Source organism: Rutidosis leptorrhynchoides, chromosome 1 (genome assembly GCF_046630445.1).
Source record: "Rutidosis leptorrhynchoides isolate AG116_Rl617_1_P2 chromosome 1, CSIRO_AGI_Rlap_v1, whole genome shotgun sequence".
In the NCBI taxonomy this organism is placed as follows: Eukaryota; Viridiplantae; Streptophyta; class Magnoliopsida; order Asterales; family Asteraceae; genus Rutidosis; species Rutidosis leptorrhynchoides.
This window is the reverse complement of record NC_092333.1, coordinates 160,255,078-160,281,424: the sequence shown is the minus strand read 5'-3', so window position 1 is coordinate 160,281,424 and position 26,347 is coordinate 160,255,078.

Here is a 26,347-nt window from a genome sequence, read left to right as displayed (position 1 = left end):
ATTATAACCGAAATGTTCCATACAACAATCAACAAGGTCCTAGCAATCAACAAGTATCCAATAATACTTATAATCAGCAAAGACCTATTTTTCAAAACAAACCACCACAAATCGATGATAAAAAGCCAAATTTAGAAGATATGATGTCGAAGCTAGTTGAATCTCAAACTCAATTTTTCACATCTCAGAAACAAACCAATGAACAAAATGCTCAAGCATTTAGAAATCAACAAGCTTCTATTCAAAATTTGAAACAAGAAGTAAGTAACCTAGCAAGATTGATAGAAGTCTACCTAGCGATACAAATGCTAACCCCCGGAATGAAACGGCTAAAGCCATTACCACAAGAAGTGATATTACACTTAAACCACCTGAAATACCTGTAATTTCTGATGATGCTATTCCTACTCCACAAGAACCACAATCTGAACAAGATAAGGAAACAGAACTGGTAGTTGAAAACGTTAATGAAGATAACACAGTTAAGGCAAACCCTTATGTTAAACCATATCAACCACCACTTCCTTACCCGAGTAAAATGAGAAAAGAAAGACTTGAAGCCGAACAATCCAAATTTTTGGATATGTTTAAACAAATAAATGTCAATCTTCCTTTCATTGATGTAATTTCAGGAATGCCAAGATATGCTAAATTCTTGAAATATCTAATCACAAATAGAAAGAAAATGGAAGAACTCTCGGCTGTTACTATGAATGCTAATTGTTCTGCAGTGTTGTTGAATAAGATACCGGAAAAACTTTCAGATCCAGGAAGTTTCACGATTCCATGTTTTCTGGGTAGTCTTAGTTCAACAGAAGCATTGGCAGATTTAGGTGCTAGTATAAATTTAATGCCGTATTCACTATACACTAAACTAGACCTCGGAGAATTGAAACCAACAAGAATAAGTATACAACTAGCTGATCGATCAGTAAAATATCCTAGAGGGATAATGGAGAACATGCTAGTTAAAGTTGGTACTTTAGTATTTCCAGTAGATTTTGTTATTCTAGACATGGAAGAAGATTCTCGAGTTCCTCTCATATTAGGAAGACCATTCTTAAACACGGCTAAAGCAATAATAGACGTGTTTGGTAAGAAACTGACCCTAAGTATAGAGGACGGGAGTGTTACCTTTTCAGTTGATAGAGCAATGCAACAACCGCAATCTGCAGATGATACATGTTATTATATTCAAACTATAGATTCACATGCAGAATTGTTAGAAGAATTTCCAGAATTACAAAGAACAGGAGAATGTTCCTTAGGAGAAGGAACTGAACCAATTGATGAAACTGAAATGTTAGCTACACTTATAGCTAATGGATATGAACCAACAATAGAAGAAATTCAAATGCTAAAAGAAGAAGACAGATATCGATATAAATCATCGATAGAAGAACCACTAACATTAGAGTTAAAGCCACTTCCAAACCATTTGGAATACGCTTATTTACATGGTGAATCTGAATTACCTGTAATAATATCGTCTTCTCTTACTGAAAATGAAAAATCTCAACTCATTTCTGTGCTAAAAGCTCATAAACCAGCTATTGCATGGAAGATTCATGACATTAAAGGCATAAGTCCTTCGTATTGCACACATAAAATCCTTATGGAAGAAGGTCATAAAACGTATGTGCAACGCCAACGAAGACTAAATCTAAATATGCAATATGTTGTTAAGAAAGAAATTATTAAACTGCTAGATGCAGGTTTAATTTATCCAATCTCTGATAGTCCATGGGTAAGTCCAGTTCAATGTGTACCTAAGAAGGGTGGCATGACTGTCATCACAAATGAGAAAAATGAGCTTATTCCTACTAGGACTGTAACAGGATGGCGTGTCTGTATTGATTATATAAAATTAAATGACGCCACTAGAAAAGATCACTTTCCCTTACCTTTCATTGATCAAATGTTAGAAAGATTGGCCGAGAATAGTTAATATTGTTTTCTTGACGGTTTCTCCGGATACTTTCAAATTCCAATAGCACCCGAGGACCAAGAGAAAACCACATTTACGTGCCCTTATGGTACTTTTGCTTACAAACGCATGCCATTTGGACTTTGCAACGCCCCTGCAACCTTTCAAAGGTGCATGATGGCGATTTTTCACGACATGATAGAAGAATGCATGGAAGTTTTCATGGATGACTTTTCAGTCTTCGGTGATACTTTTGAAACATGTCTAGTTAATCTTGAATGAATGTTTATTAAATACGAACAATCAAATCTAGTACTTAATTGGGAGAAATGCCATTTCATGGTTAAAGAAGGCATCGTTCTTGGTCATAAAATTTCAAAGGAAGGAATTGAAGTGGATAGAGCTAAAGTAGATGTAACTGCTAAACTTCCACATCCCACCAATGTTAGAGGAGTTAGGAGTTTTCTAGGGCATGCCGGTTTTTACCGACGTTTCATAAAAGATTTTTCTAAAATTGCCACTCCTATGAATAAACTCCTAGAAAAGGATGCTCCATTCATCTTTTCGGATGAATGCATCAAATCTTTTAATATTCTTAAAGAGAAACTCACTAATGCGCCGATCATGATAACTCCAAATTGGAATCTACCGTTTGAACTTATGTGCGATGCAAGTGATTTTGCAATGGGAGCCGTTTTAGGACAAAGGATTGAAAAACGATTTCAACCTATTTATTACGCTAGTAAGACGTTACAAGGAGCACAAATGAATTACACAACTACTGAAAAATAACTCCTTGCTATTGTCTTTACTTTTGACAAATTTCGTTCATATCTCGTTCTAGCTAAAACGGTGGTCTATACCGACCATTATGCTCTTAGATTCCTATTTTCAAAACAAGATGCCAAACCACGATTAATCCGTTGGATCTTACTCTTACAAGAGTTCGATATTGAAATCCGAGATAAAAAGGGAGCAGAAAATCTCGCCGCTGATCATCTTTCTCGTCTTGAAAATCCTGAATTAGAAGTTCTGAATGAATCGGCTATACAAGACAACTTTCCTGATGAATACCTATTAAAGATAGATTATAATAAAATTCCATGGTTTGAAGACTATGCAAACTACTTAGTATGTGGATTCCTTGAAAAAGGATTATCCTACCAAAAACGAAAGAAATTCTTTAGTGATATAAAACACTATTTCTGGGAAGATCCACATCTGTTTAAAAGTTGTCCCGATGGAATAATAAGCCGATGTGTATTTGGGGATGAAGCTAGTCAAATCTTAAACCATTGTCACACAGGACCAACAGGATGGCATTATGGGCCTCAACTTACAGCAAGAAAAATTTACGATGCTGGATTCTATTGGCCTACAATTTTCAAAGACGCACACCTTCTTTGCAAATCCTGTGATGCTTGTCAAAGGGCCGGAAAAATAAGTCAACGTGATGAAATGCCACAAAATGTCATTCAAGTATGTGAAGTATTTGACGTTTGGGGTATTGACTTTATGGGTACATTTCCAAAATCTCATAATAATCTATACATTCTCGTTGCCATTGATTATGTATCTAAATGGGTGGAAGCATAAGCTCTTCCAACTAATGATGCACGAGTTGTAGTCAACTTCTTAAAACGTCTTTTTGTAAGGTTCGGAACACCGAAAGCTTTAATAAGTGATCGGGGTACTCATTTTTGTAATAATCAACTTGAAAAAGTTCTCAAAAGATATGGAGTAACTCATAAAATCTCAACCGCTTATCATCCACAAACAAGTGGACAAGTTGAAAATACCAACCGAGCTTTAAAACGTATTCTAGAGAAAACTGTAGGATCAAATCCGAGAGAATGGTCCATGAAATTGGAGGATGCACTTTGGGCTTTTAGAACAGCCTACAAAACTCCAATTGGAACCACACCTTTTAAACTCGTTTACGAAAAAGCATGTCACCTTCCAGTAGAAATTGAACACAAAGCATTTTGGGCTTTGAAGACATGTAATCTTGATTTACATGAAGTCGGACGTCTACGATTAAGTCAACTAAACGAATTAGAAGAATTAAGACATGAAGCATATGAAAATTCGTTAATCTCTAAAGAAAGAACGAAGAAATGGCATGATAAAAGAATCAGAAGTTCAAAAGAATTTAAAGAAGGAGACATAGTTCTTCTTTTCAATTCACGATTCAAGCTATTTCCTGGAAAATTGAAATCAAGATGGTCTGGACCATTTATAGTCAAAAGAGTTTTCCCATACGGAACAATAGAGTTAATAAATTCAAATAGAATTGAATTTAAAGTTAAGGGTCACAGAGTTAAACATTACATACATGGTCCGATGGAAGTTGACAATGAAGTCAATCATAATTTCACCACCCAAGAAAACCTTCAAAATGAAAACATAAATATGTTATCAACAACATATGAAAAATCAAAATTGAAAAATGGGGAGGATTCAAATTGGAGTGATGAAGAAAAATTTCTATACAAACCTCCCATTCCAAGAAATGAAGAAAAAGAAGTTCAAATAGAAGTGAAAGAACCAAGAAAAGAACACCCGAAAAAGGTTAACAAACCAACTCGACTTACTAAAGTAGGAGACCCGGGTGAATTTATCATTTCTTGCTTGCTTAATGATGGTGCTATAAATAATGGACTCGCAGATTTAGGAGCAAGTGCAAATATTATGCCTCTTTCCTTATATAAAAGATTAGGTGTGGGTAAATTAAGACAAACCAGAATAGGTGTACAATTAATTGATCAAACCATTAAATACCTGGTTGGAATAACCAATAATTTACTTGTTAAAGTGGGAAGTTTGACGTTTGTTGCAAACTTCATAGTTATTAATATGGAGGAAAACCTTGATATTCCTCTAATTTTAGGTCGCCCATTTTTAGCAACCACCGAGGAGTTCATGGATGTAAGAGAAGGTAGAATGACACTTAGGGATGGTGATAAATCGATCACCTTTGTGAACCGAAAGTTTAGATCTCCACCAACCAAAACTGTTAAACAAATAAAAACGCATAAGTGTGGGGAAGATGAAGAAACACTTAATGATGATCCGATCACAAAGAACCCCGTTGATGATACGAAATTAGATGAACCTTTTTTTAACAGTTCAATGAAGAAACTTTATAAACGGATTCAAGATGCTAGGATTAAGGGAAACTTTAAGTTATGTAACCGATTAGTATCCAATTTATCGCCAAAAGAAAAGGCAATGTTAGTTGAATTTGTGAAAGTTACAGAGGAAATCAACAATTGACTTGAAGTAAAAATTAGAAATATACAAGTTGTTGATGATCCAATTGAAAATAACGTTAATCACAATTTCAACACCACATCTAACTAAGTGTGGGGAGTTCGAATCTTTTTAGGGTAATATGTATTTCTGTTAGAGTCAGATATTCTGTTTTCGTTTAGTTTCTGAGAATGGAATCCGAATGGTCTTTCCCTAGCAGACCCTAAAGAACTAGTCTTCTCCCCCCATTCTGAATTTTTATTTTTTTTAGGTTTTACGAGATGAAGAATTCCTTTGATCTGAACCATGGTCTAATGCTACATGCTATGATTACTAAATGTAATAATGACACACTTCCGAGTGAACTGGTATCATTCATAAGAGGCAAAATGGACGGAGTAAGAAAAGAACTAAGAAAAGATCATCATAAGATACATTTTGGTAAAGGAAAATCAAAATCCGCAACAAAAAGAAGAGCACGACACCTTGAAAGATGTTATAAATGCGGAAAATGGTCACACGAAGGTAAATGTTCAAATAATCAAACATATTCAAATATCGAATTTGTTACTCTATGCAGAGAAGGACCGTTCATATGTTTAGAAGAAAAGATATTGAAGAATCGAGGTTATGCTTATGTAGCTATGGAGAACCAAATCACACGACTCTCATATGAGTCGGCTAAAGCAGGTCTCTGAAAATTCTTTCTCTAATACAAGGTTCTCACAGGTCTCTGAAAATTCTAAAGCAGGACCGTGAATTGTCTACCAACTTTTGTCTTGTTCCTTAAAGTTGAATTGAATGCAAAAAACCTCTCAATTGAGAATCAAAACAAAAGTATTGATGTATATTTAATTCAACTAAGAATAAAGGATGGTACTATCCACAATTCTTAATAAGAATCACACACTCTAGTAAACTTGCTCATCACCATTCAAACTCAATCCAAAAAGATGAGAACCCATTGCTGAGGGAAAAGAAGTGCTTACCCATCACTTGTCTACCTACTCTCTTGATAATCTATCCAAAATTAAGTGGGATGCCTTCCTCCAATTAAGAGGACCACTATATCCTCTTCACATCAAAGAATTCTATGAAAATTTCCAATTCTCACAAAATGATGGGAAAATATCATTTTCACTTTATGGAAAAGGTTACTCTTTGACACTTGAAGAATTTGGAAACATCATGGATGTTCAGAATGAAGGACGAACATTTTTCCTAAATCCAAATTCCTTTGATGAATTTCCTGAGTGGGTAAAGAGAGATAGTGTTCTTGAAACATTATGTAATGGAACACTCAAAACAGATTCCATCAATGAGGATGGATTCCTTTGTCATCATCTCACTCCAATGTATGATCTTTGGCAATAGATCATTACCTCAAACATCTATGAAAAGGGTGAACAACTTCGAAGACTCGATGCAAATGAGATCACTCTCCTATGGTGTCTCATGAACTCATTCAAAGTAAATGCCGCATTCACATGTCCCTTCCGGCGTCAAGAATGCAACATGCAGCTCAAAACCTTCATATGTCCCTTCCGTATGGTCTATATCTGACCAAGCTATTCACATATGTTGCAATGACATCTCCCTTTCACCACTCTACTCAAGTCTCTTCATACCCAATATGTAGAGCTTCAACCAAACAGGTTCATGAACCTCCACTAGAAAACCCTTCAACTTTTGTTCTCTCTCCCCTCAGCGTCAAAATAGTGTGATTCATGGAAACATCCTAAAAATTGGTCAGCGTTTATCCCGCCTTGAGGACAACCGTCACTCCTTATAATGCTTAAGTCTATCCCGAATTTCATGTAAAATCTCACATGAGATATTAAATACATGGTTATCTTATGATGTAATATGTCTAGGAATGAATAAATTGTATGTACTTTGTGTGTGGTTTATGCTTTTGCTTTTAATATTTTCACCGTGTACGATTCAAGGGGGAGCATTTGTCTTAGGGCGAGCTTAGTTCCAGGGGGAGCTAACCTTTTTGCTTCGGAAAAAGGGGGAGAAAGTTGGATAAGTGATGTTAACACTTGTGAGTATTTATAGATAAATGTCCACCATCACTTATGTGTTTGTCATCATCAAAAAGGGGAGAATGTTAGGGGAGAATGTGGGTTAACACAGAATTATGCTTAGTGACCATACGAATCTTAACCCATAATAATAAGTGTTTTGATGATGACATATGCACATAAATAAAGGTGATGGAAGACATCTTGACATAAATATACAAGTTCACTAATCCACCATTACTCTAGCAAAAGACCAAAACCAAATAAAGCTTAAAACAGAAAACGTAAACTACATGGTTAGGTCCACGGTCGACCGCGGTCAGACCGTGGAGCTTTGCACCCTCATTTGTGAAATCAGGGATGCACGGTCAACCATGAGTCGACCGTATATGCTTCTGTCCTAAATTCTATCGATTTTAGTTCGACCACTTCGGGGTATATATAATTTATGAAACCTATTCAAACATGTTTAGAATAGTTGCCTCATTCATACCCAAAGGAGTTTTGGTCACTAGAACACTAATCTTGGTTAATCACACTTAATGACACATTAATGACGATTAAACCTTGATTAAGGATAACACATAAGTGTTATAGGAAAACATGTACATCTAAAATGTATCTAGACATACTTAGGATGGTCACCAAGTCCTAACCAAGAGTTGCTCCTTCCTTGCACATGTGTTAGACATTAATGTATACTTATACATTAATCTTGCAAATGCCATTTTACAAGTAAAACTTACATAGCCTTAGTTCAATGTTATGTAATCACTATGTGTTTAATTCTAGATTAGTTATTGATCTCTTGCTAGTCATTACATGAATATTACTTGACTAATTGCTATTAATACATGTGTATTATTTGACTATGTGCTAAGAGCTAAATGCTAAGTAGTTATTTAATATGTATATGTATGAACCTTGTATTGCTAGGTGTTACAAGTTGGGATTCCACCAACTAGTTTTTGGACTACTTCAATATATGCTATTTGGATAATGTTTAATATGTCACAATCCAGTAATCGTAAAAGACAATGAATCATTAACACACATAGGTTTGCTTAAGTCTAAAATTAAGTTTATGAATGATTTAAACTTTATTTAACTTGATGTCTTGCAACATGATTAATTGATATTAATTGTTTAATTTGTCAAGACATCACTAACACACTTAATTAATTACAAACAAATTAAAATTTGAATACTAGCATACTTTGTGATTAAAGTGGGTTGTTGTTATCAATGACATGTTGACCAACCAATAAGGATTTAGCAAATGTGTTAATTACAAATAAAGGATTATGAAAAAACTGAGATTGCCTCAAATGATTATCATGACTTGTATCCAAGAATGTTAGACTTTCCACTTTGAGCTAACAAGTCACTATCAAGGCAATACATCCAAGGTAAATGGATATTTAATGCATATAGTACTTGTATAGGATGTTGGGTATCTTTTGCAGGTGTTAAATCAAGTAAATAGTCCAAATATTAATGTTCAAAACCGATTCAAACGGCTATACAACGACTATTCAAACGGCTTATATTCCACATAACCTGGAATATCCAACCAATCACTTTGGTTGACCCATTTCAAAACCCGCAAGTGTCAAACTTCCCCGATAACTCCCACTGTTGATAATAACCCGGATGTAATCCATTCGTTATCCAAAACATGCCTAAACCTGAGAGAATCACCCTCGTGAGCTTATGTAACAAACCAACATCCCATAATACTCAGCTCTTATCTCCCAAAGTTTTCGAGACAAAACCATCTCGCACTCGCGACATCAAACCCGAAAAACTTCATCTTGAAAACTGCCCAGATTCAAAAAAACATATCTCAAGATCTAACCAGATCCGCCTTAAATTTTTACCACGTGTAGATCAGTAAGTCTACTATCCACACTAACAAAATCAAGTCAATCCAATGATTAACGAACCCGCTACGAATTTTCTACTACAGCAGCTCCTGAAACTCCGATTTTGATAGTTCAATGGTTCTTTCACACGCGATCGTGAAGAACGAGAACTCAGATCCGACACCCGGATCTTCCGAAAAAATATCTTCTTGTGTTTTCTGCAAACAAAATCTATCAAACCGACCCCCTTGATTCCGTAACCTTCACGAATAAATTAATCACCATCATAATGCAACCGTGCGTCTGATTACATTATAACCCGCCAGAATCAGACAAACTCAGGTGTGATCAACTTACTAGGTACATAGACATACCCTAAGTTCATCGCGATCAACTAAATCTCTGGATCTTAATATATGTTGCATAACACCGAATCCTAATCGTCGTTTCTTCTCTTGATGATACCCGAATCATCAACCAATCGTATATCTGCTTTCAATCACCGTTGTGCCTGATCTTCAAACCTTTAGCTCTTGATACCACTTGTTAGGAACTCAGTAGTGAACCCTAACAAGAACATGTGATTTAAAACAATCACATAACTCACATACAATAAATGAATAAGCGATACGATAAATAAAAGCATAAACAACAGAAGACACGGATATTTAACGTGGTTATATCCCAACTCTAAAATACGGAGAAGAGTTTAGTCCACGGGCGCAAACCAGAGAATTTTTCTTATTATTTTTGTGCACATATGTTAAGGTTATAATAGGGTGTTTATATAGGCAAATCTAAACAAGGAAACAACTTAAATAGCAAGAAAATGCGTTTTTCCATGTCAGGCTCCCGGATAAGCTTAAGCCGCGCCGCGGCTGGAGGAACCGCACCGTGACTTAAAGCATGATTTCGAAACTGACAGCATTGCAACCTTCGAACCTTAATCCAAGTGTTGAGCCATGGAGCACCTTAATGAGCTACGGTGCGCCTTAACACTAAAACGCACTTTTTCTTGTTGTTTTAATATCCTTTTGATGTGTCAAAAGTGTGTGTGATGTGTGCAGAAGTGTATATGAAATAGTTATATATTTATTATGAAAAACTATTAAATACGATATAATTTTACACAAGTTATTTATTTATATATAGAGTGGACATACCTAAACCTTGCTACAACACCTATAGGCAGTGTACCTAATCGTATAGTAGTGTATTTTTTAGTAAGTCCGGTTCGTCCACAGGGAACTAGCCAAGTTTAACGCTATATTTTTAAAAACTATATTTGTAAAAATATAAATATATATATAAGTAGTATTATTATTATAAAAGGGGGTTTTACCGTTTAATGATCAGTTTGTCGATTTTAAATAAAGCGTAAAGATAAATGACGATAATATAAATGATAGAATTTAAATTTCGATAAAGTAAATTGCAGTAATTAAAATGACAGTAAATAAAGGTACGATGAAATATGAAATAAAGTATTATGCTTATTTAAACTTCCGTAATCATGATGTTTGACGTTTTGATTAATTGTTACACGGGTTAATTGTCCTTTGTCCTGGTTTATTTGATACCTATCTGGTTTTTATCCATAATAGTCCATCGGTCATAATTATAAATTGCTCGTCAAATTAACCTTATTCCCGAAGTCAAATATTCCAACTAATTAGGGATTCGAACTGTAACAAGGTTTTAATACTTTGTTTAATGATTACACCAGGTTATCGACTGCGCATAATCCAAGGTTTTATTACTTTGTTAACAATTACACCAATTATCCTTGTATATAATCCACCCCTATTTTAATGAGATATGAATATTAATTTACCCACTTGATCAGAATGAATAATCAATTACCCAACCCGAATAATTAATTAAATGATCGTAAAAGATGTCGTATAAACGTCACTAAATAGAACATACATAATCATTTTAATAATTATTAGATTAACTAATTTGAAGATAGGTTCTACAGATTCTAATGAGTTGTCATTCGATTAGACAATACCCCCTATCTATTAATAGTCAATAGTCCAATTTCCACAAGTGTCGGTCTTTTGTCCAAACCTTAATTATGGTACAAAATCTAATAACCCCGTCTTAATATTTAGTCTAACATCACGATTACTTTGGCTCAAATAAGCATAATAATAACTTAGTTACGAGACATTAATTTAAAAAGGAAGAACATAGCTTACAGTGGTGATTAATCGCGTAGCGTTACATGAACAGAGTTCCGACTTACAAAACCTTAAAAGATTTCTTATAATAACCCAATTATTATTAAACTTAAATTAAACTTTAAATTATGTATATATATATATATATATATATATATATATATATATATATATATATATATATATATATATATATATATATATATATATATATATATATATATATATATTTTTACAGAGAAGGAAAAGAAAAAGATGGTGTATATTACTCGTTCAATTCATCGCTTTTTATAGCACTTGGCCAGATTCTGATGCCCATGCAATCGCATGGATTTTGTGCCTTCTGGCCATCGCATGGCCGCCTGGGATAGCTCACATATTTTTGTTTTCTTATTTGCCGACGTTTTTATATAATATAATATATATATAATTTTAAGAATTATTTATATATTATATTATATTCATGTGCATAGTTGACTTGTAATTTTAGCTCCGTTGCGTCGCGCGTTGAGAGTTGGCTCAGGTCCCAGTTCCAGATTTTCGAACGTCCTTGCCTACAATTTAATATCTTGTATTTTGTGTTTTGCGTCTTGTACTCTTGTAACTTTTGAGACATTTCTTATCAATAATTTGAACCACTTGGATTGTACTTTGTACTTTTGAGCTTTTTGGTCATTTGTGTCTTCAAATCATCGTTTTCTTCTTTTGTCTTCGCACTTATTTATTTAAACGATTATTACATAAAAATAGAACAACAGTAACTTAAAGCTTTACATATTGGAAGGATATTGTGCCTAAATATATGTTCATTTGGAGTACTATCAAATATCCCCACACTTGAACGTTGCTTTTCCTCAAGCAATACAGAATTTGAAATTAAAATCACACTTCACTCGAATCACTTTTTTATTTTCACACTTTATACATCAGTGATTTTGATACGGAGGTATAAACAATGATAGTTTCGATGTGGTTTACAGTCCCACATTACTATGAAAATTTAGATCCTTTAAGGAAATTGGATCTTTATGAAAACATTTGATCTTTTGAAAATTCATTCTAGCTTTTACCCTAGATAAGTTTTCTGGAATAACCCTTCACCGGTGTTTGAAAAATATTTTTGTGGGTTGCGTGGGTTTCATATTTAAAATTTTAGCTCAAAACTTGCGGTTTTATGTCACCCACTTGCTAACCTTGTATTAGGAAAGCAACACGTCCAGTGTACTTGTTCTGTATATTACCTTTCGGTAAACTACCGTCCGGTTGTAAAGGAAAGCGTTGAACAAGCAACTGTTAATGCAATGTCCCTTGACATGCTTTTGATTATGGTCTATATCGTGTCGGATGCAATTACTATCATTTGTAGGAGAAATAGTAAAGATCACCCTATAGTTTTTCGGTCTGGCACAAGGTCCTGTCTTCGACCATGCTATGCAACCACCGTTCTTACAATTGACACCCGATTTGGTTCAGGTGACCTGATGAATTCCAGGTGAATTCCTAGGATTTTACGTTCAATGGTAATGAACGCATTGAAAATGGGTTTTCAGAAAACAAATCGGTTTTAATATTGATCAAAATATTTTCTCGTTCAAGCTCGAGTTTAGATATCATTGAATTCCATGAATTTGTAATTCTCAATCTTTAAAGTCAATCTCAAGGATTGAGTAATATCAGGCTTAATAGCTGATTTTTACTCTTTAAGGAGATTATCCTTTCTGGGGGTCTGATTCATTAGTCTTATCAAGCTAATTTGCACGGCGCCCTCTCCATTTTACGAGACAGATCCTCTCATAGATAGGATAAGTCGGACTACTTGGCGACCCTATTTGATGTTGAGGTCCGTGGATTTCCTGCTGATTTTAGAGATGACTTTTCTAGATTTTTCGTCAACCTACAGCTGGTCTGGACGACAACTTCTTGACCTAAATCAAGAAGCGCATGTCTTTTTCGGAAGACTTTACTTCCTTTTAATGATGGAATTGATTCATCGTGTAGATCCATCTTTCTTTCATTTATATTATAGTATATTGGGTAAAACTGATTAATATAGTCCAAAACAAAAGTACCTGCAATAATCTTGTACAAATATGTGATATATGCTTTTTGGTACATTCTTCTCACACTTAGCTTTTATTTATTTTTTTCTTTGCCTTTTTATTCTCCTCTATTCCATTTTAAATGAATTCTAACGTTTTGGGTTGTTTCTCCATTTATGTTCTTTCCGAGGTAACAATAATTTCGGTATTATAACCTAGTTTTATCATTCATAAATATGTATAAACATGATTTTGAATTCATTTAGTTGAAAATTTTTCAAATTTTCACAAAATTTGTGGTAATTAAACTAAGTGTAAACCCGAGAGAATTTATAACCCTTCCCCACACTTGAGATCATGCAATGCCCTCATTTGCATGAAATCAAACTATAATTATAAATTCATGAGGGTGATTAGTGTAGAAAAGTGATTAAAAATACCGAGTTTGCAAACATATTTTATATCACATTTGATATTTTGCGTCTTGTCATCAAAATTAGTAGCTTTTGCTGAACTTTAATGCCAGTCTTTAAAAGTGCGTTATTTTACCCTGTTTTGTACATAAGATAAACTACAAACATACATAATATTTTTATTATATATATATTTTTTTATAAAACCTTTATTTATTAAAACAATTTAAATGAATAATTTTTTAAAATTTTTGTTTCCTTTTACTTTAGGTAGTTTCGGTATGCTTACCTAGTCCGTCCCTTGACAAAATTTAAAATTTGTCGTTTTTAAAGCGATTGTTTTAAAAGCAAATATTTTTGGGTTTTTTAATTTTTTTGGTATACTTTAGATCAATAAAATTAGAAATAATGATAACAAAATTTGTCGCTCCGCTCTCGGGTAAAGCAATTTCGGTTTCATGACCTAGTCTTTAACTTACGACGAACTTTAGAAATCATTTTTTTTAAACTTAATGAAATAAAGTAAATTTTTGTTTTTAAATTCACACAAAAAAAATTAATTTTTAAAAAGCGTATTAATTTCATACAAAACCTACAAAACAAAAAAATTCAGAATGGGAGGAGAAAACCAGTTCTTTAGTGTCTGCTAGTGGAAAAGACCAATCGAATTCCATTCTCGGATCTACACGAGAACAGAATAACTAACTCTAGACAGCATTTTTTCTTTTTAGAACATCTGAATCTCCCCACACTTAGGTAGCTGTGGTGTCGAATTTGTGATTAACTTCATTGTCAATTTCTTTTGGACCATAATCAACTTGAACATCATGATTTATTTGTAGTCAACTTCTTAAAACGTCTTTTTGCAAGGTTCGGAACACCGAAAGCATTAATAAGTGATCGGGGTACTCATTTCTGTAATAATCAACTTGAGAAAGTTCTCAAAAGATATGGAGTAACTCATAAAATCTCAACCGCTTATCATCCACAAACAAGTGGACAAGTTGAAAATACCAACCGAGCTTTCAAACGTATTCTAGAGAAAACCGTAGGATCAAATCCGAAGGAATGGTCCATGAAATTGGAGGATGCACTCTGGGCTTTTAGAACAGCCTACAAAACTCCAATTGGAACCACACCTTTTAGACTCGTTTACGGAAAAGCATGTCATCTGCCAGTAGAAATTGAACATAAAGCATTTTGGGCTTTGAAGACATGTAATCTTGATTTACATGAAGCCGGACGTCTACAATTAAGTCAACTAAATGAATTAGAAGAATTAAGACATGAAGTATATGTAAATTCATTAATCTATAAAGAAAGAACGAAGAAATGGCATGATAAAAGAATCAGAAGTTCAAAAGAATTTAAAGAAGGAGACAGAGTTCTTCTTTTCAATTCACGATTCAAGCTATTTCCTGAAAAATTGAAATCAAGATGGTCTGGACCATTTATAGTCAAAAGAGTTTTCCCATACGGAACAATAGAGTTAATAAATTCAAATGAGATTGAATTTAAAGTTAATGGTCACAGAATTAAACATTACATACATGGTCCGATGGAAGTTGACAATGAAATCAATCATAATTTCACCACCCAAGAAAACCTTCAAAATGAAAACATAAATATGTTATCAACAACATATGAAAAATCAAAATTGGAAAATAGGGAGGATTCAAATTGGAGTGATGAAGAAGAATTCTTATACAAACCTCCCATTCCAAGAAACGAAGAAAAATGTGAACAAGAAGTTCAAATAGAAGTGAAAGAACCAAGAAAAGAACACCCGAAAAAGGTTTACAAACCAACTCGACTTACTAAAGTAGGAGACCCGGGCGAATTTATCATTTCTTGCTTGCTTAATGATGGTGCTATATATAATGGACTCGCAGATTTAGGAGCAAGTGCAAATATTATGCCTCTTTTCTTATACAAAAGATTAGGTATGGGTAAATTAAAACCAATCAAAATAGGTGTTCAATCATTTGACCTAACCATTAAACACCCGGTTGGAATAGCAAATAATTTACTTGTTAACGTGGGAAGTTTGACCTTTGTTGCAAACTTCATAGTTATTAATATGGAGGAAAACCTTGATATACCTCTAATTTTAGGAAGCCCATTTTTAGCAACCACCGAGGCGTTCATTGATGTAAGAGAAGGTAGAATGACACTTAGGGATGGTGATAAATCGATCACCTTTGTGAACCTAAAGTTTAGATCTCCACCAACCAAAACTGTTAAACCAATAAAAACACATAAGTATGGGGAAGATGAAGAAACACTTAATGATGATCCGATCACAAAGAACCCCGTTGATGATACGAAATTAGATGAACCCGTTTTTAACAGTTCAATGAAGAAACTTTATAAATGGATTCATGATGCTAGGATTAAGGAAAACTTTAAGTTATGTAACCGATTAGTATCCAATTTATCGCCAAAAGAAAAGGCGATGTTAGTTGAATTTGTGAAAATTACGGAGGAAATCAACAAATGGATTGAAGCAAAAGTCAGATATATACAAGTTGTTGATGATCCAATTGAAAATAACGTTAATCACAATTTCAACACCACATCTAACTAAGTGTGGGGAGGTTCGAATCTTTTTAGGGTAATATGTATTTCTGTTAGAGTTAGATATTCTGTTTTCGTGTAGTTCTCCAGAATGGAATTCGAATGGTCTTTCCCTAGCAGACCCTAAAGAACAAGTTTTCTCCCCCTATTCTGAAATTTTTTTTTTTTAGGTTTTACGAGATGAAGAATTCCTTTGATCTGAACCATGGTCTAATGCTACATGCTATGATTACTAAACGTAATAATGACACACTTCCGAGTGAACTGGTATCATTCATAAGAGAAAAAATGGACGGAGTAAGAAAAGAACTCAGAAAAGATCATCATAAGATACATTTTGGTAAAGGAAAATCAAAATTCGCAACAAAAAGAAGAGCACGACACCTTGAAAGATGTTATAAATGCGGAAAATGGTCACACGAAGGTAAATGTTCAAATAATCAAACATATTCAAATACCGAATTTGTTACTCTATGCAGAGAATGACCGTTTATATGTTTAGAAGAAAAGATATTGAAGATTCGAGGTTATGCTTACGTAGCTACGGAGAACCAAATCACACGACTCTCCTATGAGTCGGCTAAATCAGGTCTCTGAGAATTCTTTCTCATAGGTAAGTATGTACAGTTTTTATTTTTATTTTTATTATTTTTAACCTTTTGATAATAAACGCTGAATCGTTCGCTATAAAGTATTAAATTGGTATTCAATAAAATTAGGTATGCGTAACCGAAATTATTGATATCATACAAAAATTTATTACATCACTGCAAAATTTACCGTTTATTCTTAAGGTATAAATATCTTTTGTCATAATCCGACCTTAACCATAAGGACCAATACAATAACATATGATTTCATCGCGAGGTATTGACCTCTATATGCGACATTTTTCAAAAACTGCATTCGTTTTTACAATACAAACCATAGCTTTTATTACAAATACAAGGTTTAAACAACTTAATAATGATTATCGTTTAGCGATAATCTTAGACTTACAAACTTTACATGTGATAATAACAATACGACCTCCAACATATTTTACATTACAAATCCTCCGATATGCAGTTTTATTTTTGACACAAATATGCATACTCAAGATCTTGCTTAAATTCAACATGTTGCAGCGGAAGCTTTTAGTTATCACCTGAGAATAAACATGCTTAAAACGTCAACATAAAGTTGGTGAGATATAGGTTTAAAGCCGGAAGCGTTATGAATATAGACCACAAGATTTCATATATAAACGTTTTAATAAAAATATTCTAAGTTATTGAGCACTTGATAACCATACTTAACATTTAATCAACGTCGCATATTCCATTTATTATGAAATCTTACTACATCGTACCAAGTGTAGTCACCGAAACGAAGTACTGTGCAACCGTTGAATACTGGTCGTCCAGTCCGGTTGGGGTTGTCACGCCCGATAGATCTATCAACAGGATTCGCGTTTACAATACCTCATGTAAATAGTAGTTACCAAGTTACAGGGAAGTATGCCAGTGGTACAACTCAATGTAGAATATATATTTTTAATCACTTATGTCCATAACGTAAATCATAAAATGCATGTATTCTCATCCCGAAATATTTAGAGTTTAAAAGTGGGACTATATACTCACTTTTGTCTTGAAGGTATTTAACTCGGCTTGGTCTCCGATAGATATCACGAACCTAACCATATATATAATATATCAACATATTTTCTTTTCAAGTAATCGTTATATATATATATATATATATATATATATATATATATATATATATATATATATATATATATATATATATATATATATATATATATATATATATATATATATATACTTTTAATACTTTTAATATTTTCTTAGTCCGTAGTTAGCAGTCCGATGTTAGTGGTCCACAATTAGTTGCTTAAATAAAATAAATAAAAACCCCATCGTATTCGTGTTGATCAGAATTAATCTTGACCCATGGTACCATGTTGTCAAATGACGTGTTGCGTACATAAAGTACCGTGTTGTCAAATGACGTGTTGCGTACAATCATGAGATCTTATGATTAATCTTCTCGTGTTGTTTACGGGTGGTCCTGAAATATATAAAATAAAATCATAAGTAAATATATATTAAATATTATGTTAATTAGCCAAGATATGATTAATCCGATTTTGTCATAATATGATATATTACAGGTCTTGAAGTGTTTTTAAAAATTAAATTAGAAGGATCTATTTAGTTTGCGAACAAGTTTGAAATCACTCAAACTATGTTCTTGTTGTTAAAATTTTATAACACAAAATAAGATAACTATATAAATATGAATCGAATAAGGTTATGAATAAGGTTACTGCCTCAAGTTACTTGGACAAAGCTACTGGAAAAGGTAAGAAAAATCTTGGAATCAAAAGAGTGGTGGAGTGGGATTGAAAGATTGGAAGTAATCTCCTTGAAATCGGATGACTATATTGATACGTTCTTGAGTAGGTAAATGAAGAGAGATTAGGGAGTGAATTAACTTGAAAGAAAATTGGAAATGAAATTGTATGTGTGTGTGTGCAAAATAGCATGATTATGGGATGGATATATAGGATATTTAGTTTGTTTTCTTGCACAAAAGTCACACATGAGGTTAAATGGCTGGTTCCCACATGTAACATCATGTCTAGTGGCTGATCATTGAAGTTTATTGTTGGTATATACCAATAGTAAATACGTATAGAAGCTGGGTATGATACGGTTACATATACCTGTTGGGATTTAACAAGTTTCATAATACTTGTAATCATTCAAGAAATAAGATTTGCGGAAGCGTGTAGATTACCATTTTGAAACTTGTAAATCTTTAGCCAATTAAAGTTAAATCTCAATAAGGATCAAGTTGTGAAACATACTTACAAACTAAGAGTGGGTTTAGAGTTTATACCTCCTCAAGCTAGTTGAGGGTTAGTTCAAAAGAAGATGATGAAGAATGGAGCTTCAAAGTGATGAAACCTCAAGGAGAAATACCCCAAGCTTTTGCACCAACACCTAGCCTTTGGTTAGGATTTAATAACACTTGAATTGAGCTTGCAATAACCAAATGAAGAACTCTTTCTTCCTCCCAAAAGGCCACAAAATTCAGCTGGGTTTTAGGAGAGTTTTGTGCAGAATTTTGATGTACAATTGCATGTATGTATTGCTACTAGTCAAAGGACATGTATATGTGGAATTGTGTTATGGAAAGCAACAAGAATAAGCATGGGATAGACTTTCTTGGGGCTCCAAAATCTGCCCACCATCCATTATTTTATAACAAGAATGATTTTATAAAACTTGTAATAATTTTATAAAACTTGTATAAAATAAAGATGTATTTGTTACTTGCAATAATTTTATAAACCATTTTATAAAATATAACATAACATAATTATTTAAACCTATAAATAATTAAATCCACATCATATATAAATTATCCAAATAATTTATCTCAAGTGATTATTATTTAGAAAACCGATTTTTCTAAAGTTCAAGTGTCGCGTATTTATTTAACAATCCAACCGTTAAAATAAATACATATAAAGTGTTGGTAAGCTTGTTATTGGGTATGACCCGACTTGGATCATAACACATTAGCCACATTAATTTAATATGTCTCTCGGGCATACGAAATACCTTCAATCTCCCACTTGCACGAGAAACATAAGAAATTAATGCAAGTGATGGATACCACCTAACGACCGTCCATCACCCCCAATATGTTATGACTTTGTGCCATTCAATAACATCATTCCTTTTGAGTTCCCATCTCGAATATGAATAGGTGAATCTTTTCATTACATCCTTTTGTCCTAGATGTCATGTTAAATCCAAGAGATACAGAGTGATCACTCTCCTTTAGATTTAACTTTATCAGGCCTTAGACATCTGACTCTCAACGAATAAGAGGGACAAATTCCATCTTGACTACATATGTCCTAAATATATACCTTGCATTATACCTGAGCTCCTCCTTATGGACTACCATATTTCAGAATAGCGAAGGAAAGAATCAAGGCGCAATACTTGGCAAATATCTGAACCCAATATGTATCTCAGGTCAGAGGATACAATGATATTCGCCTTTACTCAAGATTACATGTGATCAACCACAAAGGCTCCATTTAGTGAATCTTGAGAGCGGGTCTTCCAATATTTGTATCCCACAAATATCTATGAACCTTGGTAGCAACCTTGCCCCACATTCAGTCCGTGAATGTATACCAATCCAAGTTCATAATAGTCTAAACCTCACATTTGCTCCCACAAATGTGATCGACTACGGAATTTAGAATAATTACTTATTCATGGATAAAATATGCAAAATAGGAACATAACTCAAAATAAATTAATACCATAATTATATTAATGAGTTTGAACAATTTCATTCCGTTACAATACTTAAAACAGATCATGAACAATCACTAGAATATCGGAGCCCTAATGCACAAACATGTCCAGTATGTTTTGCTCCATGTAAGAGCTTCATGAGAGGATCCGCTATATTAAGATCTGTGTGAACTTTACGAATACATATCTTTCCCTTTTCAACTTCATCCCTTATGTAGTTGAATCTCCGCTCAATGTGACGGGTCTTTTGGTGAGCACGAGGTTCTTTGATTTGAGCAATCGCACCCTCGTTGTCACAAAAGATCTCAAGAGGGTCCTGAATGGAAGGGACTACTCCTAAGTCGTCGATGAATTTCTTCATCCATGCAGCTTCCTGAGCTGCCAATGATGCGGCGATGTACTCCGACTCTGTAGTGGATAAAGCAACAACATCCTGTTTTGAACTCTTCCAAGAGACCGCACCTCCATTTAATGTGAAGACATAACCGGATTGTGATCGAGAATCATCTCGATCAGTTTGGAAACTCGCATCCACGTAACCTTTTACAGCAAGTTCCTCCTCACCAGACCCATATATCAGAAACATATCCTTAGTCCTCCTAAGGTATTTCAATATACTTTTGACAGCAATCCAATGACTGTTTCCTGGGTTATTCTGGTATCTGCTTGTCAGGCTAAGAGCGCATGACACATCCGGTCTAGTGCATATCATTGCATACATGATTGACCTAATGGCAGACGCATATGGGACTTTCTTCATTCTCTCTTGTTCATCTTTCGTGGTGGGGCACTGAGATGAACTAAGGAGTGTTCCTCTTTGAATAGGTACCAAACCTTTCTTAGAGTTCTCCATCTTGAACCTTTTCAAGATCTTTTCAATGTATGCACTTTGATTCAAACCTATCAGTTTCTTGGATCTATCCCTGTAGATCCCAATCCCCAAAACGTATTGTGCTTCTCCAAGATCCTTAATGGAGAAGCATTTACTTAGCCAAGTTTTAACTCTTTGCATTGCCGGAATATCATTTCCAAATAACAATATATCATCCACATATAGTACAAGGAACATGATAGTGCTCCCACTAGCTTTCTTATATACACAAGCTTCATCACCATTTTTAATGAAGCCAAATTTCTCGGCTTCCTCATTAAAACGATGATTCCACATTCTAGATGCTTGTTTCAATCCGTAGATTGACTTCTTTAACTTGCATACCTTTTTAGGATATTTCGGATCAACAAAACCTTCAGGCTGAACCATATAGACATCTTCCACAAGATATCCATTTAGGAAAGCGGTCTTGACATCCATTTGCCATATTTCATAATCATAATGAGCAGCAATGGCAAGTAATATCCTAATAGACTTTAGCATTGCCACAGGCGAAAAAGTTTCATCATAGTCAACCCCTTGAGTTTGAGTGAAACCTTTTGCTACAAGTCTAGCTTTATATGTATCCAAGTTTCCATGTATGTCGGTTTTCATTTTGAAAAGCCATTTACAATCAACTAGCCTTGAGCCAGCAGGTTGTGTAACAAGTTCCCAAACTTGGTTGTCATACATGGATTGCATCTCAGCGTTCATGGCTTCCTGCCATTTATCTTTATCAATCCTTGATAAAGCATCTTGGTAGTTTATTGGTTCATCCAAATCAACCACATAGCAACCATCCATGAGAAACCCATATCTCTCAGGAGGATTACTAATCCTACCAGATCTGCGAACGTCTTGTGTATTTTGATCATCCATTTGATCACTCTCAACATTTTCATGTTGAGTGCTAGTGTCAACCAATTGTGTATCATCTACTTGATCTTGAACCTCTTCAAGATCTATCTTCCTTTCACTACTTCCTTCCATTAGGAACTTAGTTTCAAGGAATTCCGCCTTCCGAGCAACAAATACATTCTGCTCGGATGGATCATAGAAATAATATCCCACATTATCCTTGGGATATCCTATGAAGATACACTTCATGGATCGAGCATTCAACTTATTAGGGACGTAACGCTTAGGATAAGCTTCACATCCCCATACCTTTAAGTATGATAGAGATGGAGGTTTTCCAAACCATATCTCATGAGGTGTTCGTTCCACTTTCTTGGTTGGGGCCATATTTAAAATACGAGCCGCGGAGCATAGACAATAACCCCAAAATGATAGAGGTAACGAGCTTCTAGCCATCATAGATCGAACCATATCCATTAGGGTTCGGTTCCTCCTTTCGGAAACTCCATTCAGTTGGGGTGTTCCAGGAGGAGTGAGTTGCGAGATAATCCCACAACTTCTAAGATGATCTTGGAAAGCATCACTTAGGTATTCACCTCCTCTATCGGTACGAAGTACCTTGATTGTCTTATTGAGTTGATTTTGTACTTCGCTTTGATACTCTTTGAATGCTTCAAAAGTTTCGTCCTTATGTCTTAACAAGTAGACATATCCGAAATGACTGAAGTCATCAGTGAAAGTAACGAAGTATCTTTCACCATTCCTAGTTATGGGCTTAAAGGGTCCACATACATCCGAATGTATTAATCCCAATAAGTCCTTAGCCCTTTCATAGGTCCCTATGAAAGGTGCTTTAGTCATTTTGCCTTGTAAACAAGATTCACATACATCAAACGAGTCTAGTTCATTTGATTTCAAAAGGCCATTCTTTTGAAGTGTATGCATTCGATTCTTGTTTATGTGATCAAGGCGACAATGCCATAAGTAGGAATCACTCAAATCCCTTTTGAATTTCTTGGTGCTAGTATGGTATATTGAGCTACTAGATGATGTGTCATCATGAACCAATTCATAAATTTCATTTGAAGGCGAAGCCTTAAAATAGAATACATTATCTAAATAAACGTGAATATCATCATTAACAAAATTAAGATAAAAACCACATTGTTTTAAACGGGAAACTGAAATAATGTTTCGACATAAATCCGGTGCATACAAAACATTGTTCAAAATAAGTTCCAAACCACTTGGAAGCTTTAATACAAAGTCTCCTTGAGCCTTCACTTGCACTTTGGCTCCATTACCCATAAAGAGACTTGATGTTCCCGTTTGCTTGCTACTTCTTTTGAACCCCTGCAAAGAATTGCAAATGTGAGTTCCACATCCAGTGTCTAATACCCATGTATTAGAAGAAGTAATACAAAGCTCTATATATACCATATATATATTACCTGAGGTTTGCCCCGCATCCCTCTTTTCCTTCAACTCCTTAAGGTAGACCGGGCAGTTTCGTTTCCAGTGACCCATTTCACCGCAACCGAAGCACGGGTCTTCCTTGGGGTTTGCTTGTCCGGCAACCTTTTGCTTCTTGTTTTTGTTTTTGGTTGGGGTAACCATCCTCCCCTTTCCCTTGCCTTGATGGGCGGGTCCTTTCCTCTTAGCTGCCTTTGGCTTAGAGGTGTTATTACCTTTGGACCCACCATCATTGATCATTAGCACGGGTGAAGCCCTCTTACCCATGCTAGTTTCTGCCGTCCTAAGCATGCCATGAAGTTCGCCAATGGTCTTATCCATCCCATTCATATTGTAATTAATTACAAATTGGTCAAACCTCTTTGACAAAGAGTTTAGGATAAGATCCGTGGCTAGCTCATTAGATATGTTGAGATTAAGACGGTTTGCGCGATCAATGAGGCTTTTCATCTTAAGGACATAAGATGAAACGGATTGGGAGTCGTCCATACGACATGCATGAAGCGCTCGAACGGTCTCGAAGCGCTCAACACGTGCTTGTTGAAGGAACATATCCTTCAATTGCGTGATCATGTCGTATGCAGTATGATGCTCGAAATCCTTTTGGAGTTCGGGTATCATAGTCCCAAGCATTAGGCAAGCGACTTGCACCGAATCGGCGCAATACTTATCCCAATAAGCCATGCCTTCCGTATCATCCTCGTCGGGTTGATCGGGAATGGGGTCTTCCAACACATACGCCTTATCCTCAAGTTTGAGGACAATCCTAAGATTGCGGAACCAATCCATAAAGTTCGTATGGTTGAGTTTGTCTTTCTCGAGGAGAGACCTTAACGATAGGTTGTTCAAGTTAATAGGTGCGTTTTGCATGTTGTTGTTATTGGCGGCCATCTACAAAATTTAACAAAGTTCATTTAAGTATCGATTTTAAATTTAACAATCAATACCCTTTAAATCCAATTGATATATATTAAATTTTAGAATCTAACGGTAAACCAAATTTCGGTTAGGTGACCTTTATCCCATCATTTGATTTAGCTAGGTAGTCATTATATGACAATTTCAATCCTTTTGCAACTTCTAAGTTATGGGATCATGCAATCCTTTTGCATGACATATTATCCCATTAACGCCTATTTGTTCATCATGCTTCGGTGACCCTAAGTTCATGATTTCCAAATCAAGTCGTCCTACTTGTTTAGACATGTAAACTTAACATACAAGTGGTTAGGTGACCTTTATCCCACAAGTGTGCGAAATTTACCTTAATCATATTAGTTTGCTCATAACGGTTAGGTGACCTTTATCCCATTATAAGTTCCTTAATACGTTTAAGTGTCATACAATAGGATGGCGTTTAAACTTGTTAACCTAGTGTGTTAAAGGGATTTTAAGTTTTCATTATTTCTAGTTTGAGAAAACTTTTATGCCATACACCAACATGCATTTAGTGTATGGTTCTTATGAAAATCCATTTTCATGTCTATAAACCATTTTATATATATGATCCTAATCATGTTCTTAATAACCGTTTATTAATGTCCTTTTAGCCATTTTTAATTTAACCAATTAAATTGTCGTTTTGCATGTCGTTAATTAATATATAATTTAACCAATTAAATTGCCATTTTGCTTGTTGTTAACTTGTGTGATTAACTTGTAGCATACAAACATACAATCCACAATCATACAATAAACAACCATGCATGCAAAACAAATATGTTCACAATCAAGCCATTTTAGTAGACATTTGTTTAGCCGAAAACAAATGCCACCGGATAAGGGGTAATTACACAAAGTAGGAGATTTCAAATCTCCCACTTAACCTTGCATCCAAATGCTTCTTCATGTGTTCTTCAAGTCTTCATCATTCTTCATCATTTTACAAAATATATCCTAATACATTTTGTCTAAAAAATGAAATTACAACCTAATCTATTTTACATACCAAATATAAAATAAATTACATAACCAAATGAATTATTACATGCCAAATGAATAAATATTATTACAAACCAATTGAATAAATATCAATCAACCATGCATGCAACCAAACACAAGGTCAAGGCTTAGATTGTGAACTTTAACTACATAAGAGATAGGCAATACAGAATCACAAGTGATTGGCAGTACAGAATCACAAGTGATTGGCAGTACAGAATCACAAGTGATTGGCAGTACAGAATCATAAGTGATTGGCAGTACAGAATCACAAGTGATTGGCAGTACAGAATGCAGAATCACAAGTGATTTTGGCCAAAATGACAAACCACCCAAAACCGAAAATTTTACATTCTACTTCATGCATGTTCATAGAATGCAAAATTATAGTGGGTTTAATAACCATCTCGAAGCATATTTCAACAACTTCGGCTCTAGATACCATTGTTGGGATTTAACAAGTTTCATAATACTTGTAATCATTCAAGAAATAAGATTTACGGAAGCGTGTAGATTACCATTTTGAAACTTGTAAATCTTTAACCAATTAAAGTTAAATCCCAATA